Here is an 18,900-nt window from a genome sequence, read left to right on the forward strand (position 1 = left end):
CTTATGCTTCGGTAATGCTGTGCGATGAATGCATTTTCAACCAACTTCTGTCACTGCCACTGCCATCTCTCTCTCTGTGGATGATGGAGCATGATGGGATGGGAAACTTTTCGTGGACATATTCCGGGGAACGCGGTTTGATCGAATTTAGTGAAACGGAATATGGCTTCAAAGCATGCAGCAATCGGATACGAAGCATAACGTTCGTTGTACCCCAGCCACAATACCACAGCAATCAGCCACCATTGCGTTATTGAGATGCAAAATGTGCTTTAATGTCGATAATGGAGTCGTCGAACATGTTTATGCAACATGCAACGGTTTTGGGAAGCGTATAGTGTTTGTGTTGTCTGAAACAACATTTCTCTCGGCGTCCTCATATGATTACTCAAGGGATCGTGTTGGTAGAGCAATCATATCTTTCCGCTCCAATGATATTTGCTATTTAGTCGGTTCTCCAGGTTTTTCTTATATACGCTGTAAAGTTGAGGAGTGAAAGTTTGCTGTAAAACATCGACAAATGGATGGTGCATTTTTGTGCAAGCTTATTTAAACGAAGTCAGCAAACCAGAAACGCGGCGTGGCGCTCGAAGGTTTCGTAATGATAGCAAAGGGAAACGCGCTGCGATTCGAGCGAGATTTATTCGGTTTTGTTTGCCTTTCCTCGGGCTATAGCGGCGTGGCTAGCTAGTGGAAATAGTTCATTCCAAGAAGACATTCCGAATGCCCGAAAAACGGTTCAAAAACCTGCACTAGAGCGAAAGCGGAACTGTGCGGTTCCTGCAGCAGCTGCAGCTTGCGTTCAAATGCGTCCAAGGGAAAACAAGTTTTTCACTCTGACCAAGGGGCTCTGACCGTATCTGGTCCGCACCCCCTACTCGGAGTTAGTACGGTCTCGCTCGCTACTGTGCTGATTAGGTAGTATTCCGGACACTACGGCTCTTCCTCTGGAAAGTTTTTTTTCACCACGCTATCCAAATCCGAAGGCATCATTCTGGTTGGTGAATTTTTGGTGCCGGATTCGGTGGCAAAATTTCCTGCATCCGTTGTCCGGGAAAGTGATGACGGTAATCGCCAAAGAAACAGCAATTCTGTGCTCGGGTACTCGGGAAAGGGGGTGGGTCGTAGATTAAACTGGCCCAGTTGGTATCGAGAGCTTGTGGTCCGTTATTAATTTGAGCAAATGTATGCTTTTAGTCAAACGCTCGACTGTGGAAAAATGGAATTATTACTGTTTCGCACTATCGTTCGATGGCTGCTAAAAGCTGAGCCTTTTTTGACCTGTGAGGAACGAGAAAGGGAATGTTTCAACCGCTCGTTAATGGACTAGTTACAATGGAAAGTGTTTTAGTGCATTTTGTACTAATGGATAGAGGAATAGATTAAAAAGATTTTTCCACTCTTCGTTTTTGGTTTTGTAACTGATTTTCACTATCCTGAATGAGATTTTCCTGCCGAAATCAAGGACCACAGAAATGTTGATTGTTTGAAAAAAGTTAACATGTAAATCGATAACAAAAAGTTTAAAATTTCACTTTTTTTGTTTCATTTCAGGTAAGAGTACATCACTTCTGGATATGCATCTGGAGAAAGAACTGAAACAACTCCATAACCAGGTATTTATAAATCATAATCACGTGAAAAACCGAGAAGGAGAAGGTTAAACGAAACTGGATTGACGTTCTGTGTACTGCTATCGAACCGTTGAATTTGTTTCATCATTTAATTAAACAACTGAAGTCGGCACACCTTCATCCCCGCACATAAAACTTCAAGTAGAATGACCCCTACAGTGAGTCAAATTGAAGCACCATACGCACCTTTACAGCACACAGGAGCGCACGGAGCGCTCTCTGATTTCTGCCACTGTTGGCATAGTTTCGACGTCCAATCTGGGGCGAAAGCATGGCCCCGTATATGGTGTACGGTGCCTCTTTCGCGTTAATCGTCTTTCTTTACCAGTCCTTGCCACCTCCTTGGCAGTACCAACCACTTACCTTCCCGAGCGCTATTTCCTCGAGCAGGCCACACCATACGCACCATGCAATTGCCATGGTAATTGGGCCCGTTGTGCCCGTCTCCCAAAAATCTCTTAATGTGTCCGTTTTACGAGAAACAGTTTTAAGGAAGCGTAAACACTTGTTTATTACGTTACGCAGGGCTGCAGTGTCAGTCGGTCGGTAGTGAATGTTTTAGTGCCACGCAATCTGTGAAGCCGTTGGAAGTTTTTGCAGTGGTGGGTGGTCATGAACAGGGAGAGGAAGAGAGAAGCTCGTTGGCACGGGCAACGGCCTTCTGACGAGCCTACTGCTGAAGAAGTGTTCCGTTCGTCTGGCAAGCGAGTAGAAATTGGAATTAATAATAACCAGCAGAGCAGGCCTTGGTGGTGGGGCTCGTGAAACTTGTTGAAGTGCTCGTATGCTTCACTTTGTCAAAGTTATTATGTGTTGGGATAAAACAATGTTTCGTCTCTGCAAAGTTCGATTTCTTTCTTAAAGTGTTTACGCAATGAATATTTTTTCATATTGAACATTGGTGTATTGAAGCAGTTTTGTTATTTTAACGTACATTTTTTGAGCATCATCAGCATAGCTGACTCATAGTACAGAATGTTCGATTATGTACTTAATTAAAGCAATGAATTAAACCACAAAATGGTCACACACTGACTCTCTCGTTAACTGTTTAAGGTATGCTTTAAAATCCAAAACTAGCCGCGAATGTGGTTTCAGAGCAAGCTTACGTCACGTTCCATCGAAATCAAACCCCGGAGAGCATTCGATAATGCTGTGCACCTCCACCATCCAACGGTGATATCAGTTAATCCAACAATTTCAATCACTCTATTCCATATTAAGTACCACGAATCGCATGATACTCGGGCATACGTTCTGCGGTTTTGAAATAAGCGTGAAAGGCTTCTGGCCAAACTAACGACACAAACAAGGCCAAGCAAATCCATCCATCGTTAGCTCATTGCGATCACGCCCCCGCTGGTCGATAAAAAAGGACATCGGGAGGTAGCGAACGCACCGCAGCACCCCCTTCTTACACCTCTCCAAGAGTCGGCCTATCGCTAAGCCCATTTCCGTGCGGCTTCAGCTGGCAGCAAAACATCAAAGCAAACCATCTTCTCGCGACGGCTGGTGCCAGGCCAGGGGGTGGGGTGTAAAAGTCGAACCAGCCCACGACCACAACGCACCTTCCTGATCTCCGATCTGCACCATCCCACCACCACCGGCTCGTTCAACGGTAGTTTGTTTAGACTTCATTAAATTTCAATCAGTTTATAATGGCTGTTGGTTGCGCAACAAATTCGAGCACTTAAGATGTGTCTTGTTAAGCGGCCGGGAGGCCACTCACAGGCCTGGAGTGGCGGCATCATCGGTCGGATAACGCTGCGCCGGTGGGTGTGTAAAATGTGAAACAGAAGTGACGCCGGTCCCGGGCCTGGGTTCGCGCACGCTGTAAAAATGTGTGCCATCGTTTGCCGATCGAACCTTCGGCCCCACCAGTGCCAGCGATGGGTAGATAGGAATCGCGGTGGAAAGGGGTGCCATGCCAAAACGGCAACCGGAAAAATCCGGAGTATCGGTGCGTTCGCGTTGCGGGGGTAGCACTGTTGTTGGTGGCAGATTTGGGTTTCTTTTGGTTCGCCATCGCTGCGCTTAGCCAGAAGGAAATAAAAAAGGGAAAACCCAGAAAACAGTTTCACCGACCCACCCCCGGGGAGGGGAAGGGTTGGTGTGGCACAAGGGTAAAGGTTGGTGCTGATCGTTGTTGGTAGCGGGCGGATCAAAATCAATGAAACAGTAATTACGCTTTAAAAAGAGTTTAAAGGAAAATGTCACACGGTGTCCGGGGGGTGGGTAAAGTGGTGGTGGGGCGGGACGTGGAGAAGGCAGTAGCAAGGCAGCAACCGTTAGCCGTTCCTTCGCCGCGTGCGATAAGCCTGGAAAAACCGGAGCACTCATGATGGAGACGCCTGGTCGCTTTCACTGCCTACTTCTCCGTCGGTAGATGACTTTCTGACATTTTATCTGACATTCGGTCGGCATTAGCGGGCGGCAACCAACACAACACAGCCAACATAAACAGCAGCAGCCAGTGCCTGCTGCGTTGCGCTGCCCCCCCGAAATTCGATCACAAAAATGCTCATTATCTTATTGTGTGCGTACCGCGCGAACGTCACAGAGCAAGAGTCAGCGTTAAGACTGCGATGAAAATGGGCTGCGAGTGTGTAGCAGCAAGGTATGGGGTATGAGGCACACACACACACACGGACACACACACACGCACATGCACACGTCATGAACGTTAAGGCGTCGGTTGGATCATTTAAAAGCCATCAAAAAAGTCGAAACACATCCATCGCGCCATTCCGGCCCGGGGAGTTGCTTTGGTCGTGGTTTTTGGTTGGTTGGTTTTGGTTTCGGTTGCTGTTGTTGTTGTTGCTGCGAGGATCCATCGGAACCCATGCCATGGGCGCTCTTCTTTGCATTTCCTTCCTCTCCCCCAACCTTTCCACGAAGATGGGTGGGGAGGAGAATTATGACTTAAATAACTCCCCATAATGAAGGATAATAATGTTCGTTTAATGTTGTGCCGCGCTTGAAGCGAAGATCAAGGCGGTCGACGAACGGTGGGGAGCGTGAACAGGGGGGGGGGAGGGGGTAACCAAACGTCGCTCATTTCGCACCGTGAACCGATTGGTGGTGGTAGGGGTGGTGGTGGTGGTGGTGCTGGTGGCACTTTGATGCGGATGCTGGAGCACAAGTCTTGTGTGATGGAAAGTGAAGAAAGGGGTGGTCCCCGTCGCCCGTTTTTCTGGCTTGTTTACTGGGCGTTATTCTTCGCAGCACTAGGGAAGGAAAGTTGGGATGGAGGGGGCGGGGGATTGTGATACACCGAGAACTTTCCGGCGCAAATCTCTCTCTCTGCGTGTGTTGTGGCAACACACAGACACACACACACATCAAGGAGCGATGCGGCATGACGTAGCGGATGCTGATGAATTGATGGAAGCGCAAGGTGGTGGGCGTGCGAGCGAATGTGTCGCAAAGGAGGCGGAGGGGGGGGGAAGGAAGTGGGGGAGTGAAAGAGTAATTCCCATTCTTATCTCTTGTCCTGCGGTTTTCGTGTTGCCGCGTGATTGACGGTGACGGTGTTTTCCTCCTGGCGCGTCGTCTTCGTTTCCTTCCACAAAAGAAGATGCGCGCATAAGGCGCGCATTGTGTGTCTGTCTCCGTGTGGTTTTTGGGGTGCCCGGGTGCCTGTTGAATCACGTACGGCCCTTTCTCTGTCTCTCTCTCTCTTTCTCTATGTCACACTGACACTCGCTTTGTTTCGCTTCCCACACGGCCACGGTCGATGTTGCGACGTTTTAATTCGTCGTCCCTCCATCATCAGCGACTCCATGTCAACCCGCGACCCTTTCTCCGTTCCTGAACCTCTAGGTAGGTTGTTGATTTATCGATTTTCTCCCCAAGATCGTGTATGATAGGGTAACGCGATGGTGTGACATTGCAACCGCCGCAACTTTCGCAACTCGCTTTAGTGCGTTAGACGGCCGGTGGCTGCCCTTTGCAATACTGAAAGATTTATCTATTTTGCCATCAGCGTCTGTGTGTGTGTGTGTGTGCGCCATGATGTACTTTCGGCAACTTTCGAAAGGTCATCTCCGAGGTGGTCTAGGTCTAGGGAGCAGCACGATAAGCCGTCAGTTCAGATTCTCGCGAATGCAAACTCGACAAATGGCTTCACACCTGGAATCTGGGTCGATATCGATGAGGTAGGTCACCACCACCAGCAGCAGCTACGTGCCAATGGCGAGCGCTGTCTACCCGCATGCGGGTGTTCTGAATGTTTCTTTTGTTCAATTTTTTAATTTCATGTTTTCTCTTTTTTTTTAGTTTGATGATTCATTTCGCTCACTATATTTCGTTCGATGCACAGTAGGCCTGGCGGGGGGCTGAATATTGTGGTGCACCTGCTGCATCTGTCACTGCTGCAGTAGCGGGTTCGCTATAGAATCTACGGTGCTGGCTGGTAGGCACACCGCGTCATTTTCATTCCACGTGATCAGCTGACATTTTGTCTTTTAGGTTGAACAATCTGGGCCATCCAGCGGCGAACAAGGACCGGCCTGTTGGTGGTGGTGGAATGTGAAAATGGAAATCGAAATCGGTGGTGACAAGCTTTTCGACTGGCTGCTGCTGCTGCTGTTGCTGCTGCTCCAGAGAACACAGCGTTTGGCGCCGAGTGCGCCATTCTAGAGCCCACACACGCGAGACGCGTTCCTTTGCGCCCTTGCTTTTGCGTCGGTATTTGTACACGAGCGTGTGCGTTGTTAAAGGGGTTTGTGTGTGTGTGTCCGTGATTTGGCCAGCACCGCCACCTGTAGTTGAAAACGAGCTACGACTGGCAAGTGCGCGCGGGTGTCCAATCGTCCATCATCCGGTAGCGAAGAGCGCACGAACATTGTTCGTCGACACGGAAAAGCCTTTTCGCTTTTGATGTGTGCGTGTTGCTGGTTGAAGGTTGATGTCGCAGATCGGAGCTTTCGCAGCCTCTCCATGGACGATGATGATGACGGCCACGATGACGGTGGCGATGACTGCAGTGACAGCCTACCCGACCCTCCAGAATCTTCTCTCTCGGCGGCTCGGGAATCATCGTCCTCGATGGGCTCGGTTCGGTTTCGTGATTTTCTCATCAAACTTCTACTAATACTGCCTACTACTGCTACTCACAGCATCCAGCATCCTCTCAGCTCAGCTCGGTAGTGAGTGCGCAGGTCCTCTGCTCAGGTTTCCGTCGTCTAGGCAACATTTTCCGATCTCTCTAGGCTCTTGGCAGGAGCACCGGAGCATACACAGCAGGAGGCGAGCAAAAGGTCACCTGGAAAGGGAAGAAGGCAGTCGTCGGATCGAAAGAGCAAGCGAAGAGCGAAGAGAAAGAGCGAAGCCACAGAGAGATAGAGAGAAAGAGTGAGATATTGAAGAGATAGTCCGCGATGGAGCCAGCCAGCCTTCCCGAGAGTGGAGCCACCTCTAGTATATGTAGTGGTGCGAAACATCCATACGTGGCGACCCTTGCTCATGTTCCCGCCGGATGCTGGACGGAACACAGGATTGCTCTTGGTCTCCCTAGCAGGTTCGCTCTCATCAGCGACATTTCTTTGTGACTTTATGGTCGGATCCTTAGTATTGAATGAAGTAGAACGCTTGGCTGCTGAGTATTCTCGGAATGAGAGCAACAAAAGGATGTTACAAGGATGTGGTTGCGAGATGACGACAGAGCGGGAGAGCATCTGGACTGGGAGTCTGCGCCGATGCTAACAGGATGTTGATTAGAGAAACGAGCGAGCGAGCGAGAGAGACACAGAGAAAGAGAGAGAGTGTGTGTTGAGAACGAGAACGATTGACTCGGAGAAAGATGATTGCTCCCAATATTTCTGTCAAGCAGCAGCGGCAGCAGCACCAGCATCAGCAGTAGGCCAGCCATTCGGTCGCGTGAGCAAGAACAAGTGTGATACGAACGTAGCAACCCGACAGACCTACGATTCGACCCCGTGGTTCGGTGCGGTGTGTCCCGTTTTCGCGCTGTAACGCATACGGCGTGAGGTAGTGTACACGGTGGCTGTAGCTCAGCAGCATCCGTGAAACAGGGACGACGACTCCCAGTCTTTCCCCAACCCCCCAGGAAACCTCCTCTCACCCTCGTGTCGCTCTCGCAATTCCGTGTCCGAGACGGTAGGTGTGTGCGTGTGCAGCAGTAGTAGCAACAGCAGTAGTGCGGTGTGCAGCAGCAGGAGCAGGAGCAGTGGCAGGAGTAGCAGTAGTACCACCAGCAGCACTGTGTTCTCGACGGAGGTAGCCGAACCACGCGGTACCACCACCTACGGGAGGATTCTAGGATTCTTGCTTGCTCCTCATCCAGAACACGTTGGCTGTGTTCAGTTCAGCGGAAGCCCTTCAACCGAAAGGGTGCCCACCACCAACAAAAAACCCCGGGCTAAGCTTGGCCAGGCAGGCAGAACAGCAGCAGCACGAACGTTGTGCTTGCGGTGGCCGTTTTGCTTTAAGTTTTTTAAGGGAATCGAATGACGGGCCTGTTGAACCGCACCGTCTACTGTGATTTCTCTCGTTTATTTATGTTTCCACCGCCTGGCCAACATTATGTTTCCGCGTTTCGATTGTTTTCCGATCGTTTGTGAAGTGTTGTGTGTGGTCCGTGACCGAAACCATGGTTCAACCATGGCCGCGCAACATGGTCATCGTCGTCGATCACGGGCAAGCAGCTAGACGGAGGACGGAGCGGAAGCGGAGGTACCATACCATACCACACGCCAATCACGTTCAGCGATTGTTCAACGGGGATCCGTTGTCCGTGCAACGTGTGCTTCCACGTTCCTGCACGAACACAACCGCTTCTGGCTGGTTGGATTCCAGCACACAAACACTTGCGGCGCCACGTAAACATCCTTGGTCGTGCTTGGTTCCGCCTGGTTTCACGAGGATGTTCCGCGAGGTCGCATATCCTCACTGAGCACACAGCCGAGGACAGAGCGTGAAGACAATCCGCGTTCGGTGCTGGTGTTCGATCCCAATCGGCGATGCGGTTGTGGATCACTGGCACGTAGAGCTTTTTACTGTTGAACATTGCCCCATCCAATAATGTCCCTGTCCCACGTGAAAGCTCCACCACGGCTAGGCTGTTCCACCAACGATGTACTTGTGTATGTGTGTGCGTATTTCTCGGTGTTTCTATGTGTATCTGTGTGCGTGCGTGCTTTAGGCCCTCTCGAATCATCGCGAGCAGCAGTAGCAGCAGCCTCCCACACAGCGTGTCACAGGACTACACAGGAACAGCAAGGGGGAGGGGGTTTACCAGAAGATAACGATGTAGCACAAGGTCTCTCCACCAGCAGCGCGTGGCGGCAGCAGTGTGCGCGTATTGTGCGTCGGAATGCGTGTGGATGTGCCTGACATCGATTGTGGATTTGTGAGCGCGCTCAGTTGCTCGTGTTTGTGAGTCGTTCGGGTTGGTTCCACCATCTTCCAATGCCCTTTGCTCGCTGCCTCTCAACAGGGAAAACCCCGGGGTGTCCCATGTTCCACTCCACCAGCAATGATTCTCTGACAACAACCACTCGTAGATAGAACCATTTTCACTGGTAACTCCGTTTGGGCGACTCTCGTGGACGTCCCATGGCAACGCTTGCCGCAAAATCGAGTTGCCTGCGGTTCGCGGCTAGAAACCAACATTCGTACTCGAGCGCAGCCGAGACCAATAATCGCGCTTTTGCGCAACAACGGGTTGATTCTGGGGCCTGACCGTGGAGACCGTAGCATTCCCGCTGGTACCCAGGAAGCAGATGCTACCGACGGATCTGTGTGTGCGCTACCACATGAGCTTCCCAAATTGCCCCTCCAGAAAAGGATGTTCTCGAGTTTTAGGCTTTCAGGAAAACTTTGCTTCATAACATGCGGGAAAAACCACGGAGCGACTCACCAGCGCGAACGCACGGAGGTTGTGCGGTTTTTTTTTATGATGGCGGACAAAATGTATGTAGCGCGAGCAGAAACTCCAACTTTTTCTCCGACATCGAAAGTAAGACAAAGAGCTGGGGAGCGGTGGCAACCACTGTAACACCTCACCACAGCCCTTCCGCCACTGAAGGCGAACGGACAAATAACCCCCCTATCCACACACACACACACGCACACATAAAAATAGAATGAAAATGGAGCGGAAGCGCAAAACTCTTTACCCAAAAACCGACCTCAATGGCCGCGTGCCTGCCTGGCGTGTGGATGTGGAAAACTTTGAATTGTGTGCACAATGGAGGGAAAGTGGTGGTTTGCTCCGTTGTTCAAGGTTGCAGCGCTCGCTGTGCGGCCGTACTTTGTGGTCGCTGTGGCCACGATATCCTGTAGAAGCGGTGGACCAAAGGAGCAGCGAGCAGCATGGTGGTGCTGTTGTTGCAGCAAAAACAACCACCGTGGATGCTGCGTTTTGTAGACGATTCATAGAGCCAGTCGAGTAAGGGACACGGTTTCACGGAGTGGCTTCTTCGCTCGTCTTTTCGATCCTTTAAGCGTTCTCGGGATTCTTGCGTATTTGGAACATGCTAGAAACACAAAAGTGCTGCACTTGGAATGGTATTTAATTGAATTGTGGCAAAGGTTGCTAAGACGCGTACAGTCGTAGCAACCCAATACCAGGGAAGACACAAGAATACTCAGCAGTACAACGAGAAGTTGTTGCCATGTCATAGTCTACCTTGATGTATTCCTTTGGGACAAGAACCAGTACACGGTTTGTCCACGATAGACGAATTGATGTCCACAGGACGCGCCAACCTCTAACACTGCGAACCACTGGCCAACCTGTTTACGGTCGGTCGATCGGTCATCATCACCGCCCGGTTACTCGAGACACCTCCGAGCGGCTGTTCGCTCAACGCAACCCCTATCGCCAACCGCAGCAACCGCTGGGTCGTCCGTTCGGATTAAAATATTCCCATTGTTCCGTGGGTTGCGCTAGAAGTTGAATAATAAAATGGAGTTAAAGGCCCGGAGCCTTGTTGGAGCTTTGTGAACCGACACACTGCGCCCGAAGCTCTGGTCGCGGTGGTTCAGTAGTGCGTTGACCGGGACGGGTTTTCACCTTTTCGTACCATTCCTCGTCGTCGTCGTTGTCGTCGTCGTCACCGCCAGGATATCGGGATCATTTTTCCCGCTCGCGCGCGTCACACATAAATGGGCGCAAAAGGTTAACCTTCGAGGTTCTTTTTTCGAGGTTGGAATTCTTGTTTTTCACGTTTTGGTTTTTTTCTCCTCTGGGTGTAACCGCACCGCGGACGCACGCGCTCGGTCATCGGACCCACATTCCGGGTCCTTTAAAGCGCGTAGCTTAGTGGGTTCGCGTTCCGATCCGATCGGCTAAACTAAGGAAGGAGAAGAGAGAAAGATCAGAGCGGGGGGGCGGTGTGCGGTATCCTGGTGTGTAACGGGTAGGTTACGAAACTGACCCCGTGGGTATAATATTCATATTTTTATTTTATTATTCATCGCCGGCCCGCCACCGTGCTCATGTGCGTGTACGTGTGTCTCCACCAAGTGAAAAGGACACCGCTGAGATGCTTTGCTGTTCCACAGCCGCGCCACTTGGTTTGTCCGTGCGCTTGGCGTTGTGCTTCATTGGCGTACGGTCTCCTCCCCACCCGCTCCGCGCTCCAGGAGCTGCCCGGGATCATCAAACTACAATTCCGAAGGGAATCCGCCTAGCAGGTGACTCTGTCCGTCCGTCCGTGCGTCCATCCGTCCGTTCGTGTAGCATCTGGAGGAGCAGCAGGATTTGCTTTTTTTGTTTTTTTTTATCCGCTTGCTACTAGTACGGGCGGGAAAGGTGCTCTTAGCGGTTTTAGTCCCAAAAAGCGGAAGCCCACCATGCTGGCGCCCTGTTCAACCGATGCTGCGACCGGTTACCTAAGAGCCCCTCGAGCTCTCTACTCTGCTCGTGCTGTTGCTGCTGCTGCGGCTGCGGCTGGTGGTGCGTGGGATGATACTCGAGGCGCGGGCATTCTGCCCTCTTCTTCTTCTCCTCCTCTTTCTCCTCCTCCCGGTTTGCTCCCGTTATGTAATGCCACAATGAACGCAGAGAACATTTTCGCACATACCTTCCTAGGAGTGAGGGAGCGAGGGACGAATGGCCACCAAAAACACCCTTAAACCTTGCTGCTGGCCAGGTCGGACCGATAGCCTCTGATGGTGCTTGTGGGGGTGCGTGCGTGTGTGTGTTTGCTGTTTTTTGCCTGCTGCTTCTTCTTGTCACATTTCCGCAGATCGCCTATCCGCAGGCGCCGCTGGCCTCTGCACGGGACGGACCTCTGTTTACTTAGAGGGCTACCAACGAGTGGAGTGGAGAAGGGAATTCAGAAAAGGTAGAGGGGCTCCGTTCGAACTTCCTTTTTCAACGTCACCAAGGTGCTCTCCGCGGCCTACGGGCTGCACGGCACGGCAAGCCAAAGTAAATAAAACCCAACCCAGTGGCCTCAACGCTAACCCGGAGCCCGAGGATTGTGTTAGCCTCGTTGGCATCCCCGGCAATTCGTGCTAGAACACACGGTATCGGTCCGCCCGGGAGAAAGGTTCTGGATGATTTAAGTAGCCGAAGAAAAATGTGGAATCCATCATCGAACACGGACCCTGAAAAGGGTGAGATAGCAGAGCGAAAGGAAAAGGGATGCGATGGTAAGGATAAGACGGGAAGCAGAGAGTATGCGGAGATCTGGATTTGCTTCAGGAGACCAAAACAAAAAGAAAAAGGTTGGTTTGGAACAGGAATGTCTGCGCCTGCTGACAGGACAGGTGCGGTCCGTGTCCGTGTTTTTTTTGGGGCGAAATCTACGGGCACATGTGGGACGACGACCATGTATGTATGTGGGCATGGAATTAGCAAGGTAAATTGCTTTGGTGATGGGCTTTTGAACTTGTCAAGAAAGCGATTGGCGCGAGCGCGCGCTCCTAAGGTCGGTTCCCGTGGGCCTCACCAATCCCTGTTCTGGTATTTCCAATATGAATATTCATCCCTTCCTTTCCTTCCATAAGGGAGGCAAGTGGGTTGCAATTGCTCCGCTCGTTATCAAACTGTGGCGTGGTGAGAGAAAAGGGAGCGGTGGCAAGGTACAAATATTTGTGAAATTTCGAACGAAATTCACCTTCGTGGTTCCTCTCGACAGAGACCTCGGGACTCGAAGGGAAGGATGCGCTGCGCTACCGACAGCACATTCATTTGATTTATTATCCAACGAGCGTTGTATCCACACTAATCCCTTCAGTGTTCCTCTGTTTCTGGTGTTACTGGCTGGTGTGCTGGTGCTAATGCTGGTGTCGTTGGAAAACAATTTGTTCATTTCAAGTCGAATCGTGCCGAGGTCCCGGCTTCAGCTGCTGCTGCTCCACTTTTTGGCAGCCTGTTTTGGAGCATTTGTTTGCGTTGTTTTTTTTCTCTCGCGCCTCAGAACCATTGCTAACTGTAACTGGAACTGAGCAGTGCCACTGACGACGGCCGACGCGTTTGGTCCCTTTCGCGAGACGTTTGGCAAAGTTATCGGATTAAAATCGAATAAATATTCGTTACACGCCGGCACTACCAGCGGCGTCGTCGTCGTCGTCGTCTTCGATCAGCATATTGAGTATCTGCCGGGGTCCATCCCCGTGAATCGTGGTTCGTTCGTCGTGGTGGTGGTGGCTGGCATACGGTTGCCTCTCCTGGCACACATTGGCTACTGTTGGCAAAGATGGTGGGTTTTGTCGAATGGTCTAATCTCCTTAACGGTGGTGCGATGCAAAAATCGACTGTAGTATTCGGAGTTCGTAGTTCGCGTTGTTTGGATGCGAACGAGTTCCTTAGCCTTAGCCTTGAGCCGAGTTGATGGTGTGTAGCCGAAGAATTGAAAACAAACAGCAGGTCACACACACACACGCGCGCGCCTGGCCAGGTCCTTTCGTACCTTTTGTTTTCGCACTTTAGAGACGAACTTTTTTGAAATACATTCCTTGTTCGTGTTGTTGGGTGTCGTTTGAAAGCAGCATCTTCATTGTGTTTTCCACAACCATCGAAACGGAAAGGAAGGATACATTTTCCAGGAAAATGAGATCCCTGTTTATGGTATGCTTTTTTGTTGTTGTCAGCCCAGACTCCTTTAACCCATGCCCGGGTTTGAAGTGATAGACAGTCGTCGCACCGATAAGTGTACCCCACCACCTGGCTGGTATTGAAAAGCGAAGCGAAGCATGATTTAGCAACGAGCAACGCTTAGTTCTCCACCGCACTAATCCGCTTATTCGGTGCGGTGAAAGCGTGACGAAGCCGCCAGCCTGAGAAAAGCATATTTGCACCAAGGAATTAATTAGCCTCCGCACTCTTTTTCTCACGCAAGGGCGGTGGTCTCGGCAACCGAAAACGCGGGCCGAGAAATTGAAACAAGTTAATTAGAGACTTTCAATTAAGAGCGCTCAAAAGGAGCCCAAGGAATCCAAGACGGCGGCGACGACGGTTGCTGCTTGTGTGTTTTTGGATGCTTTGGTGGATACACAGATACACACACACACACAAACACATTATTTTGGTTTTGAAGATTGAGATGAACGGAAAACGGGAATTTTTCTTCGGCTCTCGGCTCTTTCACGTACTAGCGTCGCAATGGCGCTAATTGAAGATGAGTCGCAAAAAGCGGAGAGGGCTAGAGAGGGGTGGTCACTTCCTATGATCCAACCCTTTCCTTATTGTTCTCTTCATTATTATTCATTCCATCGACGGCGCTGCTTGCTCGCACTCAACAACAACAACAGCAACAACAAAGTAGGCACGGCGTGTGGGTCACGTTGGCACTATATTTGGGGCGCTGAGCGTTGAGGCCAAAAATGGTGTTTCTCTCGAGGTTGCCAGGACACGTTTTCGGCGCTGCAGCGCATAGCTCCACATTGTTCGTGTTCCGTGTGCCGCCATTCCGCCATTCCAATGCATGCTGTGCCTGCGCTGAATGTCTTTCTGGGGTTCTCGCCCGGTTGCCTGGTTTTTCGTGGCATGTTGTAGTTCTGTTGGTAGTGGTTTTGTGCCGTGAAGCGAGTAATGAGTGAGTAATTGAAAACAGTTCACTGCAGCCGTGCAGCCGTGCAGTAGCGAGCGAGCACGACGCTTTAAAGTGGCACTCGTTTCTTTGGTTTCTTTGATTAAGTAAGGCTCAAAAGTTGGACAGTTTAATCTGCGGGAAGCGGACTGGACGAATCTCAGAGAACGTAACGTCATTTTGGGCTAGTAATTGAAACCCTGTCAACGACGACGACGATGACGATGACGATTGATCCGAGAAATCGTGTACCACTACCATCACCATTACTACTACTACTACTATCACGACCGTCGGCACTGAAACGATCCTGAGTGCCAGGGAACCTTCGGATGTGCTGTTTATTTTCCAATTTGGGGCTCTGTTTGAACTTCTAGTGAACCGTGTTTGCCTTCCCATCAGCTGCGCCCGGCCGCTGTCGGTCGGCTGTCGGAATTGCCGGACGCAGAAACACGGAACAGCTTCAGCAGCATCTTTACGGGTCAGCGGAAGGGGTGCTCGCATGCAACGAGTCACCTCCCCAGTCGTAGCACCGTCCCCAGCGCAGCGTATCCCACCGAACCGAAACCTCGTCGCAACATTAAGCTGAGGTCAGCTCATTGTGTGCCAGCCGGCCCGAAACGGCCCCTCGATTCCGATTCCGATGGCCCACGGGCAGAGGCCATCGTAGAGGCCACGTTTGCCACTATTTGCCGCTATTTGGATAAGGAGGCATCTTTGGCGAAAACTGGGCGCGCTAGAACAATAAACTCCAGCAGTAGCAGCAGCAGCAGCAGCAGCAACGATCTTCGGTCATGGCCTGCTTCGGAAAAGGGCTTCTCTCTCACTCTCGGAGGGGGTTTAACCAAGTTTCCGGGAGTTTGATTTCCAAGTTCGGGGATTCAGCTGCCATAGCGGCATTGACGGAAGCGAACAAATGTGTTTGATTTCGACTGATGGGTGCCATTACACCAGGGTTTCGCTATGTTTCGTCGTGAGGTTTTCGAATCGTTTCCTTATTCTGCTATCCCAAATGTAGAAGCCCAACACCGCCCGTTCGATGGGGGCAGTCAGGAAAGGGATAAGTCGTGTTTGGATAGGAGGCGTGTTTAAAACTCGCACATCTGGCCCTTTCTTCTTTCCTCCGGGAACTCGTAAATATGTTTGCTGCTGCAGGAATTTATGGTTGAAAGTGGTTGGTTGGTTGGCACCAGAAGAAACCAGAAATCTGGTCTGGTTGGCATGGTAACCATTCATGGCTACCACTTCCGATGGTTTCGGTTTCAGTCCTTAACTCGACGTACTTGGATTTTATGGAACTGTTGGGAAGTTCCGCAGAAGAACAAAAGACACAAACAGACGAGGACACGCGGACGGAGGACGCTTACAAATACTCGGAATGTTCCCGGTCCCCAAGGGGAACGCCAAACCCTGCAACGGATAGGCTGCAGAGAACCAATTTGAAACGTGTTCCCGTACCGTACGGGCGATGATTGAAATGACAATTTGGAAACTTTCGAGCCTTCTCTCTCTTTCTTTCTCTTTGTGGCATGGAAATTGAAACAACTTTCCTTGCTTTCCGGCAAAAAAGCGCCCACGGTACACGGCGCATTAGTGCGTGTGTAACGAGGATGAGAATCGTTCTTTTGGGTCCGTTTTTTTGTGTTCGTTTGCTTGGTACACTCGGCACAAGCGTGGTTACTGTTCCGTTTGGTTCCGTCGACTGTTGGTCGACCATCGCGTGCTACATACCGCATGGAATATCGTGGAGTTGTTCTTGTTCTGATTTCAAATTGGCCATATTGGCCGGTGCGCGCTATGTGGGTCTTCTTGTCGCTGCATAAGGTTCCCCCGGTATGGGAAGGATTCGAGCGCGTCTCAATGCTTCTTCGCGGCTCACTTAGTCTTAACCTGTCGCCGGGCGCCCAAGGCACGCAACGACGCGTCTTGTCTCGGGCACCTCGGGAGCCGCCACAGATGGGGATATGGGGTGAGTTCAATTCCGGATGGCTCAGGTTGTCTTAAATCCGCACGGTACGATAAATCTTACCACCGCCGCCGCCGCCTGCCTGTCTGTTCCCTGTTCTGTCCTGTCGTTGTGCCCGCCATCCTTTTTCTGTCTACGGCGTCTCTCTCTCTATCTCTCTCTCTGTGTGATGCTGTGGCAGTGATTTGAAACTGTAATCATCTTATCAATGATTAATTTCCTCGCAACCGGAGAGGGAAGAGTGGAAAGAGAGGAAACAAACGTTACTTCTTTCGCTAATTCCCGGTGCTCCCGGTCCCCCGCGGGTTGGACGGGGGGCATCAGGCTCAACTACTCGGCAGGAATCTCGGCGTGGCCACCATCTTCCCACCCACTGTCGGTGCCACCCTGCTGTGAGGCAAATAGCGTCAGCTCACGAGGGGTCTAGCAAGGGGATACGCAGAACGCAGAAGAGAGAAAGGAGAGAGAGCACACACACACACACACACACACATACTGTCGACACCCCAAAAGTATATCGACAGTCCTCTCCCGATATAGGTATATCCCCCCCGCCAGTATTTGGAGGAGTGTATTTCTTTGATGCCTTTTTCCCCATTTCCCACCGTTTTCCCCTCGCCTGTCCCCTGCATTCTGCTGTGGCAGGGCTTACCGATGGGGCTCTATCGGACAGGGTTTTGGGCTGGTGCGAAGCGCCCGGTGGCCCGCGGTTTTCCTGCTGCGAAGCGAAGAAGAAGAAGAGCGAAGAGACACACTGGCACATGTGGCCGCATACGAGAATCGGTCCATCGCAACATGAATAAACATGAGCCGTATGTATGTATGCTCCGTGAGCAGCAGTCGTGAGCGCAGATATCGAAGCAGCGACGACGCCATTTCGCTTTGTGGACCAAATCCGATAGACATATTCCGGTCCTTCCCGCTCTCCGGAACCAGACGACACGACACGACAGCCGCCAACCTACGCGATTTACATTACGATGCCCGGGCGCACCTCCGATGTATCGATGGCTTTCCAACACATACACACACACACATGCGCGCACACTAAGGCTGGAAAAGCACCTCATTGGCCACGGGGAATGAAATCGTTTCGCGGGCCACCGTTTAATACTATGACAGATTAGACTAATGGGCGGGAGAAGGGAGGGAGCGTTGTCGTTGTAGACGTTCTGTAGAGAAGCCACAAACGGTGTTCCTTCTATTGCGCCCGATGAAATTCGATGCTCCTGTAATTATCATCCCACGCCTGCTGTGAAGGTTTTGGGTTGGTTTATTCGTTTTTTTTTGGTAGAACGCCTCCTTCTTGTTTGTCTTTCCAATTTGAAGTAAATCATGGTCTCCTGCGGTGTCCTCTGACAGGTTGGAGTTCTAGCGACATTCGTTCAAGCTTGCTTGGAATGGCAACCTCTGAGTACCAGCAACAGCAAAAATGGTATGAATTGAATGGCGGAGACTACGTTCTTTTTCTGGGAAGTGAGCGATTCCATTTTCCACGAGCACGAATAAAGATTGGCCATTCGTCAAAAGGCGGATTTTGTGGATCAGTCTCCCCCAGGCTTATGTTACCGATGAGATGGCAGTCCAGTCCGTCCTTTTCAATGCACTTTTCATCCCCACTGGCTCTTCAATATCCCCTGACCAAAAACCTAAACGATGTGCGATTGTCATTCTTGCATTGCATCATTTCCCCGGACGCTGACGACTCTCTCGCCTCTAATCCTCTACTATTTAAGGCTGACCGTTGGCCCCCGTCCCCGTTCGGTTGCAACGTGAACGGTATGTGTTTTATGTGGAGCCAGCCAGCCGTGTTGTTGTTGTTGTTCCAACGTACTAACGTACGACAGGGGCCAGTACTCTGCACCAGTCCAGTGCGAAATGGACTAAGCTGATTTTCGCAAAAAAAAATGCTCACTGAATTATAGATGAAGCTCGAATGAGCGAGCTTCTTTTCGGGCTCCAATATCCTGCTGCCTGCTGCCGGGTTCCCGGATGGTGGTGCTTTGGTTTTCGGTGTGCTCTGCATACTTTTTTTTTTGTTCTACTTTTTCACAAGTGAATCTCAAATCTCTCATCAAGGTCCAAACCTAAAAGCTATAGGTAGCGAACGACGACACAACCACTGCAACAGTGACACACACACACACAGGACCTTGATATTGCTGCCTAACCCCGGTCCTCCACTAGCAGGCTGTGTACTGGTGTGCGTATGAATAAGCATTCTGTTTTTGTTTGTGTTATTTATGAGAGAGCGAGAGAGAGAGATACAGCCACATTTAATCCCTTCAGATAA

At 50.9% G+C, this 18,900-nt stretch overlaps 1 protein-coding gene across 16 annotated transcripts in view; it reads left to right on the forward strand.

Annotated features, from left to right (window-relative positions):
• The window catches only part of LOC125950597 (peripheral plasma membrane protein CASK), a 220,564-nt gene that overhangs the window by 90,336 nt on the left and 111,328 nt on the right, over positions 1–18,900 (forward strand). For 2 of the 16 annotated variants that reach the window (XM_049678748.1, XM_049678749.1), the window contains exon 1: positions 7,417–8,330. The exons of the other annotated variants lie outside the window; for them this stretch is intronic. The gene's annotated coding sequence lies outside the window, so the exon portion shown is untranslated. Of the gene's footprint in view, positions 1–7,416; positions 8,331–18,900 lie in introns of those variants that run through there. 16 annotated transcript variants of the gene reach the window in all.

This window comes from Anopheles darlingi, chromosome 2 (genome assembly GCF_943734745.1).
Source record: "Anopheles darlingi chromosome 2, idAnoDarlMG_H_01, whole genome shotgun sequence".
NCBI lineage: Eukaryota > Metazoa > Arthropoda > Insecta > Diptera > Culicidae > Anopheles > Anopheles darlingi.